Source organism: Aythya marila, assembly GCF_965140915.1.
Source record: "Aythya marila genome assembly, chromosome: 17".
In the NCBI taxonomy this organism is placed as follows: Eukaryota; Metazoa; Chordata; class Aves; order Anseriformes; family Anatidae; genus Aythya; species Aythya marila.
Window position 1 is genome coordinate 14,094,627 of NC_139058.1, and position 24,737 is coordinate 14,119,363.

The 24,737-nt window shown below is 36.2% G+C and overlaps 1 protein-coding gene across 1 annotated transcript in view; it reads left to right on the plus strand.

The window, feature by feature from the left end:
• TMEM132D (transmembrane protein 132D) overlaps nucleotides 1-24,737 on the plus strand; it is a 259,005-nt gene that overhangs the window by 13,606 nt on the left and 220,662 nt on the right. The window lies entirely within an intron of this gene.

The window sequence follows — 24,737 nt, forward strand, 5'->3', positions numbered from 1 at the left end:
TGCAACTTAAGGGGAAGAAATTATGAAACGAGGTGGTATTTTATACTGCAATGAAAACTGTGCTAAATGCTGTGAAAACACAGAAAGAAACAATAAATCTTTTGGAGTCAAGGTCTAGATTTGCTGGAGAAATGTGCAGAAACTTTATAATTTGGCTATGGAGAATGGTTATAACAGACCTGGAATTTAAAAGGTGTTTTCCTCAGGTGTAGTGCTGGCACATTAGCTTAACAGCAGTGCTTTTCCATATTTTGTCTTGAATTCTATTTGCTTAAATCTAGATGGTTGCCACAAAAAAGTATTTGATACAATGCTGTAAGAGTCAGAAAACTTGTAACTGCTTATTGCTAATCTAAATCTGAAAATTATCATGGATGGTATGGCTCCTTAGTAAGCTAAATCATCCTCAGTTGGGATTGCTGCAGTTCCTCTTTCTCTCTTATGTTGCTTTGGCACTTACGCAGTTGAGTGCAAAGAGCCATGCAGAGAGTTGACTGATCCAGCTGAAAAGCCATCTTTTTTTTTTTTCCCTTCATTTGTTTGTTGCTTTTTTTTTTTTTTCTTTAGACACCAAGTCCAATAGTCCCTGCAGTTGCAAAATGAGGTAGTTGAGCTCCCTGATCTGATGGAAAACTAACCTACTGAAAAGAAAAGCTTTCCAGCAGATATGGGACTGTGAATCACCTCACCCTGAGGCCACATCCTCTGCATATCTGAGATAAATAAAGACTAAGGAATCTGTGGCTGACAATGGAAGCAGAATGGCTTCTTTGGGCAATAGCCTTAAATTGTGCTTTGTGTTTGTGGTATCAAACTGCACCTTCAGTAATTGTTTCCAGGCCTTTTCATTCTCATTTCTTTGTAGAAAAATCATGATTGCAGAAATCAGATGTACAAGCCTTTTGGAGTGGCGTGACATGGAAACCAGTCAAAACGGAAAAAAGTTTCAATTTTTGGCTGATTGGCCTTACCAAGCAACATCCCATTCCATCTATAAATCAGAAACACTTTAAAAATAATAATCTAATAGTAATATTTCATTATGACCAACGTAAAGCCAATTCAAGTTGGACAAAAATATGATGATCAATAAAAAAAAATATTATCAACCCCAGTTCTCCCTCAGTAAACTTGTTTTCGTTGCTTAGTTAAATTTTTGGGGTGAGGAAGATTCCCACAGATGATGATGATAATGTGGTGGAAATCACTAATCTTTATAGTTTGGCTCAGCTATAATATTCCAACCTGATATGGATACTACATATCTGTATGCCGAGTGTTTTGATGAGCAAGTTGAAAGATTTTTGGAAACACCTTTATTCTTTGTCCAGCCAAACTAAATCTAAGTAGCTGAGTTCCATAGCAATGATGATAGAGACTGCAGTATGATATTGAAAATCACACAAGAGTTTCCAGGAAGAAACTTGGACTTTATTTCCTAGCCCCAGCCCCATAGCTGTGGACATTTCCAGTTACCGCCAATGGCTGCTGTTTCAACAGTTTCCAAAAAGCTGAGCATCCCCTGTTCATAATCATGGACCTAGGCCAGCCTAGTGTTTTTTTTTTTGGCTTTCCATTCTGTTCTGAGCATTACAGACTACTATTGTATGAGATCTCTCACATCTTCCTATCACCCAGGCAGTTCCCTGTTCTTACTCACTTGTTTTTTTTTTTTTTTTCTATCCTTATGAACTAGTGCTGTGACTAAATTGGTAAGTCTCAATAGCTCATCATGTCTCATGTAGGCTTGCTGTTTCTGACCCCCGTTTTCTCTTCCACTGCCAGAATGTACGTACTGGTAGACAGATACCATCTGGGAATTGTAAAACTCTCACAAGTACCACAGCTATAGTTTGTGTGTATCAAGATACAAGGACTACTACAAATGCTAACTAATCTGCATTGGAGTTGCAATTTTTTAAAACGATGTCCATCTTGATTCTTAAGGCATCCAGTTTTAGGTCAAAATTTGTAAGATCACAAGAGTTTTTCTTTTTATTACAGTGGAATGGTTAAACCAGCATGGGGGCAAATAGTTGTTTGAGTCATGCACCAATTCCTAATTATATTTGTGTGCTTCCTTGATGGAATTCAAATAAATAATTTTGTTGTGTGAAAGAAGTAGCATTATATTTATTTCTAAACTTTTTTTAAGATGTCAGCATGTAGCCCTGAGGATATGAAAGAAAGGTAGAACTTGTCAGCCTCCCTGCCTGTTCTGAATTAGTCTGAACCTCTTGGAAATGAAAGGTTCAGAGAGCACAGATGGAATAGATTGAAGTAGCAGCTTTGAGTGAATTGAAAGGGCAAGTTTACTGCCTAATCATGATCTCTATGAGCAGAAAGATACCCAATAGATATAGATTGAAATTGTCAGACACTGTAAAATACTCAAAAGAACTGTTCAAGGCCTTTTCCATTCCAGTTCTTGCTTATAGTAGCCACCTTTTTAATTAAAATCTCGTTTGTTTCCATGCAATGAAAGTAAAACATGGAAGTATATAATATTTATTGAATTGTTGAGCCATTTGTTGGTGTTTTTTTTTTTTATTGGCATTTTTCTTTTAAGATAAAAAGAAAATTGCACAAGTACATCTGTTTGGAGATTATATTTCTTCATTCTGTAGATGAAAGCTGAATTTGCAGAAACATTTGGCTTTTAACTTAAACACCAAAATGAGTAGTGAGATTTTTAGTTAGTCTCAACATTGTGATGCGTGCTTTCAAGAAAGTCCGTCCTGAAATGTCACAATGGGAAACTGTGAATGTTGAATGCTTGGGAACCCTCCCATGCTAGCTGAGGGAGCAGAGCACGAGAAAATCTAGGTCCTGAATCTTTTGAAAACTTTAGCATAATTCCTAGCTCAGTGGATGGAATCTTGGCTAGGTTTTAAGGATACTGATTTGGTATTAAGAACTATTAATATTGTGCCAAAGGTTGATGAAGTGATTTTTTTAAATTTTGGCTCTCATTTCTTCTGTTTAGAGAAGGGAGTGATATCATACTTAATAGTTTTATTTAAACAGTTTTTGACTCAGTTTTTGACTTTTTAATGTTTGCTTAACTTTAAAAAAATATATACTTATTCTGTATTTGTCTCTTTAGGTTGATCTTTAAGAACTGCAGTGAGCTGTTCAAGATTTATAAACCACCTTCTCATACAGATTTTAAATGCCTAAAATAGGAGACAAAAAGCAAATAGTACACTGGGGTGCTAGTATATGAAAACAGCAGAAGCATTTGAAATTATTCCTTTGTTTTCATTCTAAATAGCAATATCTTTTGTTTTTTAATTCAGATTTTCTGCTCCACTCTATACATTCAATTTCACTGATATCTTTTGCCAGCAGTTTAAAATCTATCTTGAATTTCAAAGCCACTATCAGAGCAGTCACTAATACCTTAAAGTCCACGATTTGCTCCAAACACCTAGTGTACAAAATAAAGAAATTAAGATTGCTGTAAAACTGTCTTGAAGTGGATTTACAGCTATCCCCTTTTTTCAATGTTAGAACTAAGATTCACATTTTGCTGAAAGACTTGAACTGACAAAAGGACTTCGTACTACAGCCAGTGTTTTTTACTACAAAGTCCTTTAACTTCTCTAGTGCCTTACCAAAACTTTTCTGTAACACTAACAGCCTTGTATGAACTTCAAATATAGGAGGACTTTCCAGAGGTTTTGGTTGCTTTCCTGATGTCTTCGGATGACCTTCTGAAGACATGTGCTAGTTTCAAGTTTTCTTATGCAGAGAGCAATATGTGAGATAAAATTCCTATCACTTCAGATTCAGTCATTGACTTCAGCATGACCAAGACTTCCTTCCCTTACTCTTGATAAATGCTTTGGAGTGGGTTAAAATAAAATCAGATATGTGCATTGTCTCTAAGATGTAATATGAAGTTACACACCTGTGCTCTTTTTTGGTTAAGTCCAGCTCTTCTGCTAGAATTTGCCAAAAAGAAAAAAAAATCCCCTTAAAATGTTTTACTGTATTAAGGACAGATTCAGTCATCGTTAGTCACACTTTTCAAAGTTTTACTCAACAGGAACCCCCTCCAGAATGTTCAGGATGGTAGAAACTGGCTTCTCATATTTGGATGAAAAATAGTAGTAGAATAATGAATAACATGGGACAATACTACAGCTTTAATTTATATACAGAAAATTTAAGCTACGACACAATGCTCTGCTGATGCTGCAAGCTGTTCCTTGTTTTGGAAAAGGTGGAGTAATGTGTTAACAGCATGAATTCAATAAAGAATAGATGGGAAAGTGCATTAGCCATTAGTCTGCTAACTTTATAAGGTGCAGTGTTTTCTCAAGTCTGAGGAACCTAATGAGTTATGATCAGAGGACTGTCAGGCAGCTGCCTTAGCATCATCTACAAAACTGCGCTGATCAACAGTGTGCAAACAGCTCGTGTGTGAGGTGTGTAGAGGTCTGTCCACTGGGCTGCTCGTGCCGTCTGTTTGAAGGAACGGCTCTACACACCAGCTAGGGCTTTTATTATATCACGCATATTTTCTTGTGAATGCTAATCAAAATCTCTCCACTCACAGCTGTGAATTGTTAGTCTGGAAGGTAATAATGTCCACAACCACTTAAGTTTTGAGGTCTCAGCTTATATCTCTGTTTTATCATACATATTCATGTTATTCCTGTTGCTTGAAAGAGGTTGTTTGTAATAGTATGCCTTTTGCTTGTATTTACTGACTTTGGTAGAGAGCTATGGATTTCTTCGTGTCTTGTACCCCTCAGCTTGGCACCACGCTTCATGTTTCTGGTATGCAATGAAAAAATCTTAAAATGAAACAGTGGAATACATTATATCTCTTTAAAGTTTTTAAAGACAAATTACAGGTATTTGAACAAGTGTCTTACCCTGAAATTGTAGAAAACATGTCCAAACAGTGATATCAGTGATATTCTGAATAAATAAATGAAATCCTAGGAAAAATGGTGGAAGCCATGTCTACAGAGGGAGTTTAGTATTAGAAAGGATGAGACTGGATTAAAGGATTAGGTGTTTCAGTGGGACAGCAGGGTTGGGAAGCATCATCAAAGCCATATCAGCCCTCTGTGTGGTTTCTGTGAAGCAGCTCGAAGGGACTGAAAATCAGCAAGTCCTGATGTCCTTTCCAAGCAGACTCCCATTGATTGGCTTGTTCTTTAGACTTTCATTGATTGTAGAATTGAACAACATTCTCCTTTCCCAGGATTAAACAAATTACTGATATTGTGCAAGATGATGATTTTTTTCCTCATTCCCAAATAAAGCTTTTATGCTTCTTATGTGCATGGTACAGTACATATTTGCTTCCTAAAATTACGTTATTATTACGCTGATTCAGAGATGGTTAATATCACAATATCCATTTCTGATTAGAAATGGATATTGTGATATTCTGATTCTATTAAGTTGGACTTGTTTCAAATCTTACCAAATTTGCAGTTTTTAGAAAAATCTAAAATTCCCTTATGAAGAAATCTATAGTCTCATGTTTTTTATATGTGCATAGAATCTGCAAACAGGTGAACTGATTATATACCATTTCAGAGAACTTGGCTACTGAGACATGATTTAGAACACCGGAATAATTCAATAGCTATTTCCCTTGTAGGCTCCCTTTGAATATCTAGTGGGTGTATTGTTCAGAGGCAATTCTCCTTAGGAGGCTGCTTGTCTATGCAAACCCATAGTTATCATGCTAAAGACCTCCTGTTTATTTTTATTTCTTTGGTGGAGACAGAAAGAAAATAATGTTGAGAGCAATTCATTAGTTATTGGTTTTGGAATATAATGTATCACCTTTGTAGTGTCTTCACAGTATATTAATGCAGTTGGGTGTGGTTTTAATGTTGTCTGGTATTGAGAGCTCAACGCTAAGCTACTCTGCACAATATCTAGTATTTCATTATTCAAAAAACAAACAAAAAACAAGTGAACGTAAAACCAGCATGACATTTCTTTAACACCTGCTTGTGCATAAAACAGAATATTTTTTAAAAATCACAGAATAAGTGTTTTAATAAAGAATATGTGAGAATTTGAATTTGGTAATTATTATTAATTCAGGAAAAGAAGTGCAAAATTAGCACAACCTTGGCTGAAGTTTATGGCTTTGAAGAAAATGGGGTCTCAGAGGAACAGTAGGACTCAGGCTTGATTAAACTGGGATTTCAGAAATTCTCTGCACTGAATGAAATAAAAAGGCATTCAACCTAATTAGATAGTATTGTGGAGGGATAGGAGGAAAAGAGGTATTTCTCACCCATTGGCTTTTTATACAACCTTTAATCCATGGGGTGTATCTAACTATTTTGGTAGATTTTTTTTTTCTTCTCAAGAGAATTTAGCCTGGAGTTGTAACCTTTTTGATAACTTTGCTTAGGAGGACTTGAGAAGGAAACCATCCAATGTTCCTATTAAAACACAGACTTTCTGCAGGCCTGCTTTGTAATTCTTCTCGATGAAAGAGTTCATATTTGGATCAAATACCTTTCTTCTTTTTTGATGAGGAAAAGATATCCAGGAGGAAATGCAGCTGTTCTCTGTGCTTCTCTCTCCAGTTAGTTGCTTGTCTGTTATGTTAGAAGATGCCCATGAGGAGTCTGAAATGTCACCCAGCTGAAGCCAGTCCAGTCCATCGTTTTGGTACTGTGATAAAAAAAAAAAAAAAAAAAAAAAAAAAAGGAAACACACCTTTTACTGGAATTACTTTTTGGTTATGCCAATGTAAGGGAGGAAATTTAATTCCAAAAATTTACAGTTCAATGGAACAGTGCTTTACTCTTATTTTGTGCTTTTGATCAGGTGGCTTCAAACCACCTTATGAAGGAATTTTGCTGATGAGGAAAATGAGGCTGAAAAAGGCAGCATGCTTTCTTGAAAACAAAGGAGACATTTGGGTTTAGAGTACAGAGATTCCAGAATCCTTCTCTGTGTTAGACTACTTTTCTGCAGGTTTTCTTATCAGGTTTCAAAATTCACACTGAACTCCATGACAAACAGGTTTAGACTACAGAAATACTGTTCCTAGCTGTATGGGTTTGGAGCTTACCCACTCACATTGCAGGGCAATTTGCAATGCTTGTGTCCTTTGGCATTGTGTAACTATGTTTATGTATCTTCAGAAAAGTTGACAAGCTGAATGTGTGCTCTTACTGTCAAATATCTATTTGTTTGGACAGCTTGGCAATCAGTGGAAACATTGTTTAAGGTGCTGCATGCGTTTTAGTTAAAGCCTCGATGAAAAGCTTTTTTTTTTCTGATGATTGCTTATGGAAACAATTTCCTTGTGGCCTAATAAGTCCCAAGATTAAACAAGTGTAACTGAATTATGTATTTCATTTTTTTCCCCAACATTCTTAAATCAGGAGAATTCCAGTTCTGCAACTACAATGACACAGTTCAAAATGCAGTATCCCAGACAGACTAAAAAACAAACAAACAAACAAAAACACCACAGGTGTGAAAAGTAAACTGGCACAGCTTGGCTAGGCTGGCTTCTGTTCCAAATGCCAGTCACTCACTTTGAATTTATACTGCAGATCCTAGGTCAGAGTTTGGATTACTCTTAAGAAACTTACTGTTCTTTTTGCTGCTGAAAAGCCTGGCTATAATCCATTAAGTATGGATTTGATATTTTATTTTTCAAAAATGTGAAGGTTTACTTGAAAGAATAGAAGTCTCAGAAGCTTGGGCTGATTCCTATTTTATTCATGACTGGCTTGAATGTACAAAGGACGAATAAGAATTAAAACAAATAATTGTTGTCCAGTTTAAACATCTTGAGGTTAACATGAATTAAACTTGAGTTCTTAAAAATGTAAGGCTACTCGTTGTCTTTCTCTTTCACTGTACTTGAATCTGTCATGTATAAATACTTAGTTTAATCCATGTATCCCATTCACAGAAACAGCAGCAAATCCTTTTAAAATAAATATATTGTATTAGTAAAAGAAGCATCTGCATCCCTGTATTAATAACAGCCCACCCACAACCTTTAAATATCCAATCACTGTAATGGTTTATGTTCAGGAATCAGCTGTAGCAATTTGTGTAATGGAGAAAGCAACTGTTACTGAGCAGTGCTGAATGATCAAATTTTATTGGTTCATAAAAACCTTGGAGGTTAATATCTTTGTTTTGTGAAACAGATGTTTAATTCTGATCCCAGGCAATTGCCTCTTTCATGTTTGGAGAGGAAAAAAAAAAAAAAAAAAGATGTTTTAGATTACAGTTGACTGTGTAATTGTATATGACAGATGTATTAAATTAGCCTTTCCCAAAGCTTTTGGAGTTTTGCCTCTCTGAACTGTAAATTTTACTTGACTTTCTCATTTACAGGTGGCATGAAACCATTCTGTGCATGTTTCATGTTTCTCAGGACAAAATATTCCAAGCTTGCTGTGAAGTTACAGACCACTTACATATGGGTAGAAGACATTTTCTAGCATTTATGCTTCAGACAATAAAGTAAAAGGGGAGAAAAGAAGGAACGCTTAAAAAGAAATTCTGCATATGCTTTTGATTTGCCTAAATCCAAAATCTGAATGCTGTCCAGGTTTAATATTCCAATCTGTGCTACAGTCTGCTTTCACCCCTTGAGTGCACCAGGGCGTTCTGCAAGGATTTAATGAACCAGGCACTTCTGAAGTCTTATTAACAATATGTGAATTGTATTTTAACCCATATCATAACCCTCTACTGATGAAAACACAGGACAAACCTTTTATAAAATGGAATGCTGTGTATGTAGGTAGGACTTGTGGAGCATATATTTCATCTGATTTTCAAAGAACCCTGACTAAATTCAGCAATCTCTTACCTTGATGTAATGGTGGAGCAGTTCCTGTAGAATTACTATGGATTTACTTTGCTTTAATAGGAAACAGAATTTATTCCCTTTGATTTTTAACAGGAGGAGAAACTTTCTAATTAAAATCACTTCTCCTTTCAGAGCACATGCATTTGATACGTGTTCTTTCCCTGGTTTTATTTCTTAATATGCAAAGCCTTTCTAGGATCTCTTCTTTAAAAGATGACATCTGTTTTGTTTCTGGCTTTGAAGATGACCTTAAGAAAACATTTGAATTCCCTGTTTTGTATTTTCACCTTTACAGTGTTTCAAAAAAGTGACTATGAAAACCATACTTGGGGAAAAATATCTTAGTCATGTTATTTATTACTCATTAAAAAAAAAAAAAAAAAGGCAGACAACTTTTAAAAATAAATAAATAAATGGGGGATGTATCAATTTATGAAATAAATATCTGCACTAGATAACAGACAGTTTAAAATCGAGGTAGCTTATAACAAGGAAATTAACTTTCTCCAATTACAAAAAGAGGGATTCCTGCTTAGTGTTTATTTATCAAACAAGTGGAGCTCCATTGCTCTCAGAAAACTGAAGAGTTACCGTGACATTAACGTGTCCTAAGAATGAAAATTTGCAAAAGCTTTTTTGATTGAGCACTTGCTTATATAGTTATAACCTAAATGCATTCTTGAAATGCTTTGAAAAGACCCTTCAGAAAAATTTGACCCAATGATACTAGGCCAATAAACTCAGTGAATTCTGGATTGAGTCAAAGGAGGTTATTCTTAATGAAGAATTTGTTTCTTGGATGGCTTTTTGGAATGAACATTCAATACAAACCTGAATCTTGTGAGATTTAATGAGATCATTTCTTACTATTAGAGTTAACTGATTAAACAAATACATCGTTATGTGTCAGTTTATATCAGTTCTGAATCTGACTCTTGATCCCAGAGATCCTGTTCATAGCTGTTATTCTTAATTGAAAAAATTCCAATCAATTTCAATGTTTCTGCTCATGAGAGTAGAAGGGAAAAGCAAGTATGATATTAGCATTTGTTTCTTCATTCTGTTAAACCAATGTAGTGGTTAAAGAATATTTTGTGTGCATAAGTGGGAAAGAAAGTACATTGGACATAACTGCAAAGTAGTTTTTTCTACTGTTCACTCATCTGCTCTGCAAGCTAACATAAAGTTCAAAGAAAGTTTTTCTTTTGTATGATTTCCTTATTCTTTGGAAAAGTTGAAATCAATTCAGATAGATTTATTAATGGTTGCCTTAATCAGATTGTTAATGGCTATGTTTGCAAGACTGGCCACATAAGTTGTCTTATTTCCTGCTGGTTATAGCGTAATAATTATTGATCTCTATGTTCTGTATTAGGGAAAAATTCATAGAGACTTACTGCTAACAAAAGAAGCTTTTTGCAGATGATAACTCATTGAGTTTTTGGGAAGGCATTTGTCCGTGTCTTATGACTTATTAGTGCTAATGGGAGTCATACATTCAGTGGGAGGCAAAATCAGCTATTAACCTACATAGCAAGCTGCGAAATATTGTAAATTCTTCTTGTCTATGTTATGATGGGAACCATTTGTGTGACAAGCAGGATGAAGATGAAGTAATCATGTATCTTTCAGAGACTGAAAAACAGCTGAGAAAGAACAGATGCAATAGGGCCTCTGCAATGATGAAAATTCAGCTTTTCCAGTTCCTGTGGGCTGGAGAGGAATGGGTAGGATTTGCTGAGAGACGCTATTAATCTTATTAATCTGAACCTGATCCCAAAAGCACAGACCAGTCCTGCAAGGACACATAAGAAAGTGGATATAAATTCCTACTTCGTTGTGTTTTACCTAGCCACGCTAAATTTTCTCTGGTTTATATTGTTAATCATATAGCTTCATGTGAACTTGGGATAGTTTCTGGTTGCACTAGGAATAGGAGAGCTTCCATTTGCATATAAGCTGCTTTTATGTTGTTGTTTGTATTCTAATAACATATCCTCAAATAGGGAAATAGTGACTTCTGCAATGTTCTCATTGGCCTCATATTTTGAACTACCTAGAAACTGATCTTGGAATCAACTCTATCTTTTCATATAGACTAGAAGTAGCAGTTGCAAATATACTCTTGCTGCAACTATTCTGAAATCAGTTTCTGCAGAAGAAAGTTTCAGTGGTTTTGTTTGTTTGTTTTCTTCATGGAGTAAAACTAAGATTTCTGGGATTTTCCGCTAACTTCTGTGAATTTTGTCTGTTATAGTATATGTACATAGCCTTGAGACCATTAATAAGTCCCACTTGTCTGTGGTCTTCTAGCTCCCTTTTGGTGACATGCACTAAATCAGCATGTGACTGACTTTTCTGGCAACAGCCTGTTGGAAACAGAGTGCTAAGTAAAGCCTTCTGTAGCAGAAATCCATGGGGTAACTTAAATAATCCAAGAAATGATATTCAGAAGCTATGTTGGGATTCTGGCATTTGAAATTAATTTTACCAAGATGAAAATGTTTCAAGCCAAATCAAGCGTTACGCTTTAGAAGTAGGATTTTGCCCGCTGGTCCTTATCTTTTAATTTTTAATGTATTTTATCTGTAATATTATCTTATTTTTGCATTTCCTTCTTAAGTTTGTGCATCTAATACGGCAGACTGGACTGGTAACAGTGTATTCTTAATAACTTTAGATTTGAACTGCTTAGTGAAGTCATCTGGTTGCATAAGACTAGCCAGAGAAGACAACTTACAGCAGAAACGCTTCAGTAGCCCAAAAAGACAACACAGAATGTGTTGTCACACACCATGTCACACATCACACCTATATGATTAGTACTATATTTAATGCCTGGTGAGCACAAAGACTTTGTGCTGTGTGTTCCTGTCAGGGAGTACAGTAATAACTGGGATTCTCAAAATACAAGTTATGGTAGACAGGAGAAACGGAATATGTATCTTTGTTTATAGAAATGGTGTTCAAATGCACCTTAATAGATGAGAAAGAACTTTGCACAGGCATGTCTAGTGTTTTTGTATACTCTATTGGGAGCAGAAGTTTAAGTTATACTGCCTACTTTGTACTTTCTGATGATGCAATATTTCCCTAAAATGCTCCTTTGAACTTACATGATGAACCTTTCATTAGTTGCATTTCCTTTACATGCACCAGAGAAATGTAAAACCTTCGTAGAGTCTTTCTATACTTGTGGTAAATCAGTGTCTCTATATCGATCACTTAGCTCAAGAACAATTGGAACTTGAGCTCAGGAGTTTTATTAATACACAAGGCATCTTTTTTCTTGGCTAGATTAGCATAATCATTATAGTTAGAGAGTGCTTTTTTGCTCCTTCAGTATCCTTTTGTAGCAGTCAAGGAATTAATTACACAAATAAGGAGACGATTCTTTGCTGAGAATTTTGTAAGTTTGGTTATTAAAGGCCTGCTCTCCTGCTGTGCCTGCAAGAGATCCTGACCAAATGACAGGATTGAATCTATGCATCGATGATATAAACCTCTGAAGAATTGTAGATGATTATTTTTCTCATTCAGATATGCATTTCAACCATTTAATTTGGAGGGGATGTGATGAGGGCAGAAGAAAACGGTCAGACTCTGTCCAAGGTTCTGAAAGCCCGTGGCTGAACAGATTTGCTTCTGTTTCCATTGAAGATCTGACTTCAGTGGGAACAGGACAGAGCTTTGCCAGATTAAGACCTTGATCCAAGCAAGTTGTAAACTGCAAAGGTAATGTGATGGGACAAAGGGCATTACAGAAACACCACAAGACCTGTGGATGACCATCAGAGTCTATGGCAAAAATGGAGACCTAATTGTTACTGATGGGTTTTGACATTTTTCTGAACTTAGTCTTCACTTTGTGTGGGCTAGAGCATTAGATAAGTGGAATTTAATGTTCCCTGGCCTTTCCAAAAGGAATACACAGTGAGGACTGTGTCTCAGTGGAAATATCAATGCTTTCATAAGTAACAAGAGGAAGATGAGACCAAAGAAGAACAAGAGCATATGTTTTAGTTCCTGGCCCTGTGAGGTGAGAAACAATTTTTAACTGTGAGGAGGACCATGGCTAGTCATGGCCACCCATCCTCTCATGGAGTCCTCACTGCCATGATAAAGGAAAGAGGACTGACCTTATGCACTGTGTAAATTTTCAAAGGTATAAAGCTTTTAAAGAACTTGTCACTGTAAGTAGGAAAGTGTTTGAGAGGGAGAAATAAGTATATGTCTTGCATTTCTAGACTGTAAAGCAGTGGCATGGCAGAATTTAGGGCTTGCACAACATTTTAGATACCCTTGTGTTACTTTGCATTCTTCCATCCTGATCTACCTTAATGTATCACTTGTGCAATCACTTTCACTGAAGCAAAGATATCTAGTTATTAATGCACGTGCTCTAAACCTGTGTGAGCAGAAGCTTTCATTTGCAGAGTCTGTCTTTAGGGCAGACTTCATTTATATATTATCAAATAAATTATCATATAATTAGTTAGCAAGTTATTAACATTAATATAAAAAAATACATGGCACATTTCTTCACAAAGATTGCGTTTAAATTATGTAGGGGTTGTAGTAAACACTCTTTATCCTTTAGAGTGATATTTTCTGTTTCCACACGTGTATGGAGATGTGAAGAAACTTGCCACTGATTCTTGTCTGTAGATACAGACGTATTAGGAAGAGGACTATGAGAAAACAAAAAAAAAGCCACCAAAAAAATAAAAAGTATTTGTAATATATTAGAAGGTAGTACTCCTTTCACTGATCTATACAGAATATTTCAGTCTTCACTCTCATTGCTACATGTGTTTTTTGTTCAATTTCTGATGTGCTGAAGCTACAAATAGAAGAGTGATTGCAGCATGAGTAGATAAACTTGAACTGGCTTTCCTCTAGCTGATGTAGGTACCAAGACCTATGAAATCTAATCCATTGTAAAGCTGCTACAGAATATGCTGAAACCATTAGTTTGAGTTTACTGCATCTGGCAGAGTGGGGTATTAGTGAGATGGAGACAGTGTGGCTCCAAATCACTTCTCTTGTTTCCTTTTGTTTCTGTGTGAAGCTGTGAAGCATGTCTCCATCTGACCATTCGTCTTACTCCCACTTTGAGATTTTTCTACAGACTTTTTTTTTTTTTTTTTTTTACCTCAGAGGCCTCCCAAGGAGGGGTGGTTGCCCTAAACATGTTTCCTCTCCTGTGCAATGTTGTTTGGGTTGTGGAATCTCTGCAAAACAGATCCAGGTTTTCTCCCTCTACAGGTTGTCCTTCTGTATACCATGCAGATTTTGCTCTTAAACAGAAAACCGCATCTAACAGCTGTGATCATTCATGCATGAACACAGGGTTTTTTCCTGTTTTACCAAAGGCAATCATGAATATCCTACTGAAAAGTGTTGTGTAATAATACTGATAGGTAAAATTAAAAGTATCATTATATTCTGCATGTGAAGGATTGCAATGGTAGAATCAGCAGTCTCATGGTATTTGGTGCTTTTCAGAAATTATGGATTTAGGTATGAATCCCACCTTAATTTATTAAAAAAAAAAAAAAAAAGCTTCACATTTCTGTGGTTATGGAGGAAACCCTGAACATATTTGAGTCTTTAAGGTTTATATCTGAAGACAAATAAAAAGAAATCCTTAATATTTCTTTACAAGTTACTGCAATTCAATTTTTGTGAGACAAGAGAAAAACAGACTGAGACTATAGCAATGAGATGTATTAACTCTTAAGCCTGTAAGAGCAGACTGAAACATTACTGCAATTGGTTTGTTTTTGTTTTTGTTTTTGTTTTTTTTTTTCATTGTTGGTTTGGGTGGTACAAGGAATTCAAAAAGAGCAATGAAAATATTTGTTTTCAGTTTGACTTCTTGTTTATCTGTCTTCAAGTTTGTTAGGGGAACAATACTTTATTATAATGCCTTTAGCATCCTCAAATAATGGGTATTATAAGAACACAGGGTCAGATTATGCAGTTTAGTTATTGCCTTCATTTCTGGTCTGTATAGGCAAGTAACATTGTGAAAGATATCTGAAAACTTGAAATTACAGACGTTACATATATTTACTCAAAGTATGTCTTTCCTTCTTGGGGTCACCTACTAGTGTCCCCCAGTTTCTGCAGAATGCTCTACTGCTGTTAAAGTCAATAAAATCTCTGGAGCTATGCTGGGGACTTGGCCCTAGTACCTTACTGTCTGTAGCTTCCCTGAATTGGATTTTTATCTGCATTTAGATCATTCCTATCTCTGCAGATAAGAATAACAGCTGCACAACATGCAAGTAAGCTACAGGAGAATCAAAAATACTTATATTTTGCATATTTCATACAGATCTTGCATAAACATGGGTATCTCCTTCCCTCCCTCTGCAAATTTCCTGTGAGATGCCAGCCTGTTTCTGAAAAAGGCCTTTTTTATGCAGTCTTACAGGTGCAGTGTGTTTTGGTCATTCAGCTTCATTCACTGAAGCTTTCACATCAGTGTCATTTCTTTATATCAGTCACATTTCTTTACTTCAGTAGTAATTTCAAGGCGTTCTAACAATGCAAAAGCATATTATGACAAAATGTGGAGGAAAAAGAATTCTCTTGGCACATATTTATTTTCAGGTTATTAAAGAATGATGAAACTGGATTTTTCTTCTAACTCCAGCTCTTATTTTTGCCTCCTGGGAAAAGAATCCCTGAACCAGAGCTAATGGATGACCGATTAGAGAGCTGTACAACATTTTCGCAATTAACATATTTTGCTTTTAAATATCTTTGTCTGAAAAGCACATCTTTCTCCATAGCAAAGCATAGTTGGAGAAGTAATCTCTAAGATGGAAAAGCTATTCCAGGGCCTACCATGTTATTTTGTTGTGTTTTTCTTATTTAATCTAAAGCATTAAGGCAATTTACCTAGTCTCCTTCAAGGCATGTTATTCTAATACATAGCTTCTATGGAATAAACTTCACTGCAAATCTATATTTTCTTTTAAAGATATTAAGGCCAAGTGTAAAATGCAGTATTGAAGGAGTACATAGAAGCCCAACAGAGATGTTAATTGCAAGTTTTGTTTTCCTTTGATATATAGCTCTGAATACATCAACAGCGGTATGAATATTTTTTGGAAGAAAATATGGAGAGGTAAGTTAATATAATTAACTTTGCTCTAAACCTTTTCTCTTGCAAAACTTTTCTCTTGGTCATCAAGATTGAGTGCTAGATGTCTGTATGATGTCTGAGGTTATGAAGAGGAAGACAGTAGACGCATAGGAACTTGCTTGTATGAACTGACAGCATGCCGTTTATGATTTTGAAATCTGTGAGGAGAATATGGAAACATTTGAAGTCCAACTGAAAGTTTTCTTTTTGCCAGGTGTCTGCCACCACTGCATTGATCTAATAGCTGGCATCTTTTCCAGTGAGATTTTGAGGTAAAGGAGAAGCAAAGGTTGGATGGGCCCAGTTGGATGAGCCCAGTTGGATTGGTAATTTTCAGGTATTTCAGTGAAGTTACGCTAGGTGAATGCCTAATCTAAAGGAGGTCTTAGTAACACAGCCAGACTCCCAAGTGTGTTGAAATCCTGGGTGAGCTCTTCTAAGCCAAATGTTAATTTTGTTAACAAATCCTGTGCTAGAGACACTTATAAACCCATTTCTTTCTGACTACTAGTGCTGATGGCAGTGTGCCTAGCATATTCGCTTTAGAAGGTGTCCTTGCCAAAAGACTGAATGCTGAGGATGTGCAGATGTAAGGGGTTTATTTAATGCTTTGTAACTTCTGAAGGAAGAGATCAAAATCTCCATACGTTAGAAAAAAGGTTAATCCTGCAGGGTATGCCTTCTCTTCCATAATACTTAGACTTCTATGTTTACTTCTACTTGCACTGTCTGTAAGCAAGATGTATGAAAACAATTAACCTTGGCTAGGATTTTGAATATAAACATCTCCGTATAATAACATGCCACATTCTTGTGGGTAGCTGGTGAATCCTATAGTGCTGTTTTGAGAATGCTCCAGAGAAACAGTATGGACACGCAGCTTGAGTATAGGCTCTGAGTAGTGCTATATGGACAAGTGTCCACATATGTGAGGTCATAAAAATAACAACGTGTCTATTGAATTTTTGTGTCTGGGTTTTGGTAGCTGAGGGCTGCAGGGTCCCTGTGAGGTGAGGCCGGGGCTGCCCCATGCTGCACAAAGTTCCTGCCCAGTTTTTATGGGGTGGAGGTGGAGGGGTCAGGAACGAAGGTATGAAGTTGAGCCTGGAAAACCAGTATGGGTGTAGGAGGAAGGTGTTATTTAAATTTGTCTGTTTCTTACTATCCAAAACTAGTTTGTTTGGCAAACAAATAAGTCAGTTTTCCCAAAGAGTCTGTTTTTCCTGCGATGACAGTTGGTAAGTGATCTCCCTGTCTTTTATCTCAACCCACAAGCCTTTTCATATTATTTTCTTCCTGTCCTGTTGAGTAGGGGGAATGAGTGGCTGAGTGGGTGGCTGCCAGCCAGCCATGGCCACCCCCACGGACCTGTGTAGATATTTTTGTCATGTGGGCATAACTGCCATCCCATCCGCAAAGATGGGATTTCATTTTGACCAAAACTATTGCTTATTTGGACTAGTTTTCCAGCACACTTGCCCTTGAGTCAAACCATTGGATACAGGCAAAATAACAGGACCTTTCTAAAATAGAATGCTGTATCTGAGCTTGTGCACTGCTGGAAAAATATCAATTCTTAACAATATGAGTATAATACTGTTAATTTATGCCTTGTAAACATAGGTGAGCTATGCCCGCTACCATTAAGGAAGTTGCAGGTGAAATGAAACATGGCCCAGTTATGAGTAGTAGAGAGATAGGATAGGACTATTGATTAAGAAAACAAAGGGAAATTTTGTGTAGGAATTGGAAGAAGGGTGGGAGTTCTGGTCTTGTCATCCTAGATTTATTTGTGTGTGAGATCTATGAGCAGCAGGATTGTCCCTCTCCAGTTTCACCACATATGGAAAGTTATGGAAGACATTTTTGAGGAAAATTAGGAAAAAAAAATGGGAGTGCAAAAGCGCTATGATCTATCTGAATGTTAAGACAAACAACCTAATTTGTTCTCCTTTAACTGATTACTTAATGTTTAATTTCATCCTGTGCAAATAACTGGGGTAAATAGGGGGGAAGTGCACTTCAGGTATTTACTTTTTTTGTGTTGCTACTGGTACAAATATATGTGCAACTTAAGGGTCGTCTTGCAGCATGTTTTTGTTTATAATTTTTGGAAACCATGCCTTTAGTTTCCGGAGTTTTTTCCATTTAGTGTATTACTAAACCTGTTGTAACTTCAGCTCTTTAATGCTATAGAAAACTGCAGAAATATCTTTTATTGTATGGTAGAAGGAAAGATTCTTTTCATTTATGTGCATATTTTTTCTTTCATTTTTTGATACGTCTTTCAAATCTGGATTTCTGGAGCACACTCTGTATGCATAGTGTCTACTGTCTATCTGTACTAAGGCTGAGACTGCTGATACTTTGCAGCTTTTCTACAGTAGGTCCTGCAGACAGATGAAGCTAATTTGTGTCTTGCTGTGGACTTTTTCAACTAATATACTGAACTCTAAAGACGTGGGTGTGATGTACATTACAGGTAATTACAGTAAAATATCCAACAGAGAATGGGAATTGGAAATCTGTTATGAAACAATCATACTAAAGATTTTAAAAATGTAATCTGTGGCCAGTGTTTATAATATAAAATCACTTTTTCAGGTACCTCTGCGGAGAACTTTTCCATCATCTAGGCTTACCTCCAGGGAAAATGGCTTGATGGTCAGAGAAGAGTTTCTTTCGAAATAGGAAGCAGTCTGTGTCATAAAAGTCAAGGAAGATTTGACCCCAATACTAGACATGGATCTGGTATAAGCCCCAGGAACTGATGTGCTTTATACCTGATTTAGAAGACAGTTGCCTGCTTTGTCACCAGATCTTAAAACTGCATCTGATACTTGATTGCTTCAAAGAGTTAACTGGTACTGCAAAGTTCTTTAAAATGCTTTAATGTTAGGTATTGTAATAGGACAAAGTAACACTGTCCTACCAGATTATTTTTACATTCTTTATTCCACGAGCTTGCTCAAGGCATTGAGTTTTCTTGTTAATGAACCTGTCCAGAGAAGGTATAGAAGAAATGCTGCATGTGATCCTTAATATTCAGTTCTCCAACAATTTTATTGGCCAACTAATTTTCCAAAAGCTTGGGACTACAACGTTTTCCATACCTGAAGCAGTAATTTTACTTCTATTGTTTATTAACCACGTAGTACCTTCTATATTCTTTGCTAGGTGATAAAATGACTTGGACATTTTAATAATATCTGGCATATTATTTTCATTTCCCCTTTTATATGATTAGTAATAGTCTAGATAGACATGTGGATAGCGTCTACTTGCTATGTGGATTCATGCATATATAATGTAATATTGAGCATGGATGGATATAGAAACTAATAAGCAATCATTATAATGGGTTATACTAAAAAATTCTAATCTGAGCATGTAAAACACTTTAAAATAAAGATTCAGGTTTTGGAATGTAAAATCAGTTTTGAGTTTTACAGCTTCAATTAATCACTATTGAAAATTGCTCCCCAAGACAAAAGAGACAAATTCTTTAGAATGAAATATTTTGCTCAATTTTTCTAAAGCATTTTGTCCATCCAGGGAATTCTCTATATGTTCTTTGTTCACAGTAAATATGCGTCTCACAATAGGAGGGTACATTACAAAACAACAAATTGCTGTTGTCTTTAGTTTGGCTTTAGGTTTCACTTAAATTACATTGAGAACACCATATTTTGAGGATTTTAATTTATTTTTTTTTTTCAGGATATTTCCAAAGGTGCAGTCAGTGATGTCCAATGTTAATAAACAGAACATCTGCAAATTAAACTGAGCTGGGACTTAAATTAATTACTTAAAACTCTAGAAAGTTTCTTGGAAAGAACTAGCAGAGAGTCACTCAAAAGGAATAGGAGTAACTAAAAATTATATTGCTTGAGAAGGATCATCAGATGTTTCTGGTTGTCATTTTCTTGGAGGAACTGGAATGGATGAGATTATACAGTTCTGAGGTGAGCAAAGAAATATATTTTTTTTTGTCATGAACAAAAGCTGACGATACAAAACTCTTACCTCCAACTGCATCTTTTTCCTGGCTTTTGAGAGTCATAATTTATAGATTGCAGCTGTGTGCTTTGCATATAATGTTATGTAACTGTATTATAGAATATGTGATATTAGCTAGAACTGGAAAGAAATAACTTCAATTTCAGATATATAGCTTTTAATGAGTTCCATTTGATTTCATTCCAAATACAGGAGACATTTGATGTGCTCCCAAATGCACTTAATTATTTAAGTATTATCAATAATAATTATGATAATTACTTTTGAAGATTCCAGAAAATCAGTATGCACTACACAATTCCCCTTCCCCTTCCCTTTCCCTTTAGGTATCTTGTAATTAATTCATTATTTTTTTTATGTTTGGACTCGTGAATGACATTTAAGTCTCAATGACTTGTTGCCATAGCACACTTGTGTCCTTACAGATCATGGAAGGTGTCTTTGTGGTTTCCAGAGGCAAGCAAGTTAAGAATGTTAATGTTGGAGGAATTCCCAAATCTTGTGATTGTGCTACAGAATGTATAGGTGGTTGATTAGAAAATGATGACACAGAAAGATCTCTTAGAATCAGAGTTTAATAGAAGATTAAACTTGCAATGTCAGTTCTCTTCCTGCTCCAGTTGAACTAGAACTGTGTTCTAAGATACCTCCTTGTAGTACTTAATATTTTTATTCAGAACGTAACTTGCTTTGTGACCTTACTGAATTGTCTTGATATTTGGCTTGAAAAACAAATGCAATAGATTTTCCTTACAGCCCAATTTCAGCTTGAAATTATTTTCAGTAGTAATAATGGAATTAGGGCTGACTTGAATGTAAGGATTTGGATATGTTGGTCTGTTCTTGCTCCCGCCTTTGTTCCCATATTCTGTAATAGCAGCATAATCTGTTCCATTTAATAGTGTTAGTTCAATTGCATGACTTAGCTATTTGTACAATAGTGGCCAATGGTCTCCCACTGTAATGGAGGTAGTCCAGCAAGGAGTTTTTGGATGCTCTCCCTCTCACATCCCCAGATGCTTGCATCTCATTTTGGTCTCTATCTCTGTGGTGGCATTTGTCAGAATTCTTCATCATAGTGCACCATAGACATAATCGCTGTTATCTCTACCTCCATATAAGCAAGAAGAACAACTTGCAAAATGCTCCTTCACTAGACTTTGGGCCACTGTTCTCCAGTGTTAGCCTGTAAGCATAAAATTACTAATGTTCCCTGAGACTTTGTTAGTTAGAAGTCTGCCAAATCCAAGATTTAAAATATAACTTGGTACATATCAATGTGAAAATCAATATTTTTATTCTTAATTGTGGTCTGGAGGCCAGACTGAGGAGTTCAAACTGCCTACTTCACAGCATGCAGTTTTCCAGTATTTATTTAGTGCAAAGCTGTAGACCATACAAGGTAATCCCACTGCAATATCAACTCACAAACAATTTTCTAAAGCATCTTTAATGCACAGTGTTACTGTACCCAGAGGTATAGGAGAGCAGTATTAATGCAGGCATGATAGTTCTGAGTGTTCATATGAGTCCTCAGGGAATAATAAACAGCTTGAAATAACAACCAACAAATTCTCCAGATGCTTTTTATCCATGTGTCGGCAACCGTTTTGATTCCTGATCAATGCAGAATATTAAGACATTTATATGATTGAGATAAAAAGCTGCCAGGTTGTACAAGCATCAGGCTTGTATAAAATAGGTGAGCTAGGTAAGGCCAATTGTATTCTATTCATAGAATCATAGAATATCCTGAGTTGGAAGGGACCCTTAAGGATCATCAAGTCCAACTCTTGACACCGCATAGGTCTACCCAAAAGTTCAGACCATGTGACTAAGTGCACAGTCCAATCTCTTCTTAAATTCAGACAGGCTCGGTGCAGTGACCACTTCCCTGGGGAGCCTGTTCCAGTGTGCAACCACCCTCTCTGTGAAGAACCCCCTCCTGACGTCCAGCCTAAATTTCCCCTGCCTCAGCTTAACCCCGTTCCCGCGGGTCCTGTCACTGGTGTTAATGGAGAAAAGGTCTCCTGCCTCTCTACACCCCCTTACGAGGAAGTTGTAGACTGTGATGAGGTCTCCCCTCAGCCTCCTCTTCTCCAGGCTGAACAGACCCAGTGACCTCAGCCGTTCTTCGTACGTCTTCCCCTCCAGGCCTTTCACCATCTTCATAGCCGAATATACATAGCCCGTATGCAGGAATGGAACTTGGTAACATAAAAAATACCATCAGTGGGAAGATTTTGATTTAATTTAGTATGTGTACTAGGAAAGTTGAGTTATTTGTAAGTCACTCAATTACCTGATTCCGGTATTTGAATATTTTGCTGGTGTAAAATGAGAGTCCCGGCAATAAGGTACAACTAATTCCTTAGGCAACAGAAACACAGCGCCTTTCTTTCAGATGCAACTTCCACAGAGCTCAGAGTATGCCTGTTACTGGTTTTGACTCTCTTACCCTGGATCAGCAGAACCATACTGATGCCAGACTTTGGCATCATGGAACTTCTCCATTGAAGCACATAGAGTACTCGTGACAATTAGTTGTTGTCTTAGCTCGTATCATGGAACAAAATCTAGACAAATAAGCTGATCTGGAGATGATAAAATCTTTTGGAACTCTTTCTAATGGGCTGTGTGGAGATTTGGGTCAGACTGCATTTTTTGATTGGATGTACCAAAGTCATACATGGTTGCATAAAATTGAGTTTCATCCAGCTTTTCTTTGAAATCATTTGATAATATGAAATTCCCATAGTATAGTAGACCCAGATAAAATATTGACGCAATCTCCTATAATGTGAAATCACTGGTTTCTTTTCAACTTTTGTAGCCGTCCACTTTAAATAGAAGAACAGAAAGCTCAAAATGACAAAATCCTATTAGAATCCTCAAATCCTGACTTGCACGAAGAAGCAAACCATGATGTGAGTGATCTTCCTTAGTGGCATTTTGTTTTTTGCTTCCCCTGAATTGGGGGTTGTACGTGGCAATCTAGTGGTCTGCGTTCTAAATTAAAAAAATAATCTGACCAAACCTAACGTAAAAAACTATACATGCAGGAATGTGCTGTGAAATCTAAGAAAACATCTGCCAGGCTTGGGTTTCTCTATATGAGTTTATATTGCTTATAGATACCTCTTGTACAAAACATTTATTTTTTATTTTTTGCTTTTGCATAAGTAAATGTAGAACCCTCCCACCATTTATTATTGTCATTAAATGTATTTCAGAATATTAAAGCAGTTTCTTTTAAAAAGTTTTTCAGCAAGTTAGGGTATATAAAAGTATTTTCTTGATTTTGTTGATGTAATTTGGTTTTTAATTGCTTTTCCAATTGAAATGCAAATGAGGTAATATTTGTCAAATAAAGACAGAAAGCAAAAAATAGAACGGAGATTTTTCTGCTTTTTTTCCTCATTCCTGATCAGTGGAAAATATTTTTAAATGTGAATATTATTTTTTTCAGAACTCCCAGTTGTTTTTGTCATGTCATCCACTCCATCACAGAATTGCTTTACACAGTTTTGGCTAGTTAGTGCACAAATAAAAACTGTCTGCCCATCCCATTTACCTTTCAGGGTCTATTTCTGCAGCCTTTCTTCTGTAACAAATTTACTTACATGAGTAATCTCATTAGCTTAAATTGAATGTCATTAGGATTAACAAGTGTTTGAGTAAATGAGAAGATTTTTATCCATCCCTCTTTTTGAAAATGGAGATGTTAGAAACTGTTCCCTCTTAACTATCTTCCTAGCAGCTCTTGCACCATTCAAGTTACAATGCAGTACATAAAATTCATTATAACTCAATTATAAGGCTCATTAGGTAGATGCTGGTATTTTGGTTATTTTACCAAGTTGTGAAACATATTCATTTATTATCCATGGTATTGTTAAAATCAGAATGGTAAAGTGAAACTAAATATAGCATACAAGATTGTTCAGAGCATAAATCTGTGGATCTTTGCCAAAAACAAACAAACAAACAAAACAAAACAAAAACAAAAAAACCTGCTTTATGTTACCTGCTTTAAAATTTTCCTGTGCTATGCTCGTGGCTGAAGCACAATGAGAGAACTGTATTTTGGAGGTGATAATGAAGTCAGAGCACCTTTGATAGATTGCCACTGTGTGCTGGCTTATGGTGGGTTTTATCTTTTCATCTCTTGAATTTTTCCAGCATGTAGAAGGTATATTTATCTACCTGTGCACCTTTAAGTATGCTCCAGCTTTGCTTTCTTTGTTAATTAGCCTTGGTTTCCATGGTAGAATGCTAGCAACAACAGAATCTATGACAGGGACTCAAACTTCCAGAGCGCTCTCTACACAGCTAACGGAGTAATTTGTCCTGTTTCAAGCAGCCAGAGTGAGTATCTCCACCCAGGATGGCATTTACCAGTATTTGGGAGCTTCTTTATTTAGTGGATCATTAAAGCAAACTGCAGCTGATCATTTTGAAGTCTGAATCTACTGTTGCAAGGGTGCTTCTATCTATGAGGTTCAGAAACTAGGTTAGCTTTTGGGTTTAATTACTCCTTTCTAACTCTAGGTTTTTCTCTTGGTTCAGTGAATGTATGTACTTGTAAATGTTTTATATACTTTACTGTGTGCTAATTAATACAGTTTATGCACATCAGGTCTTATCCTAAGGTGTCAATTTCCTTTTGGTGTCCATTTATTATTAACTATAACGAGAGGCAAAGAGACCTCAGAGAAAGCT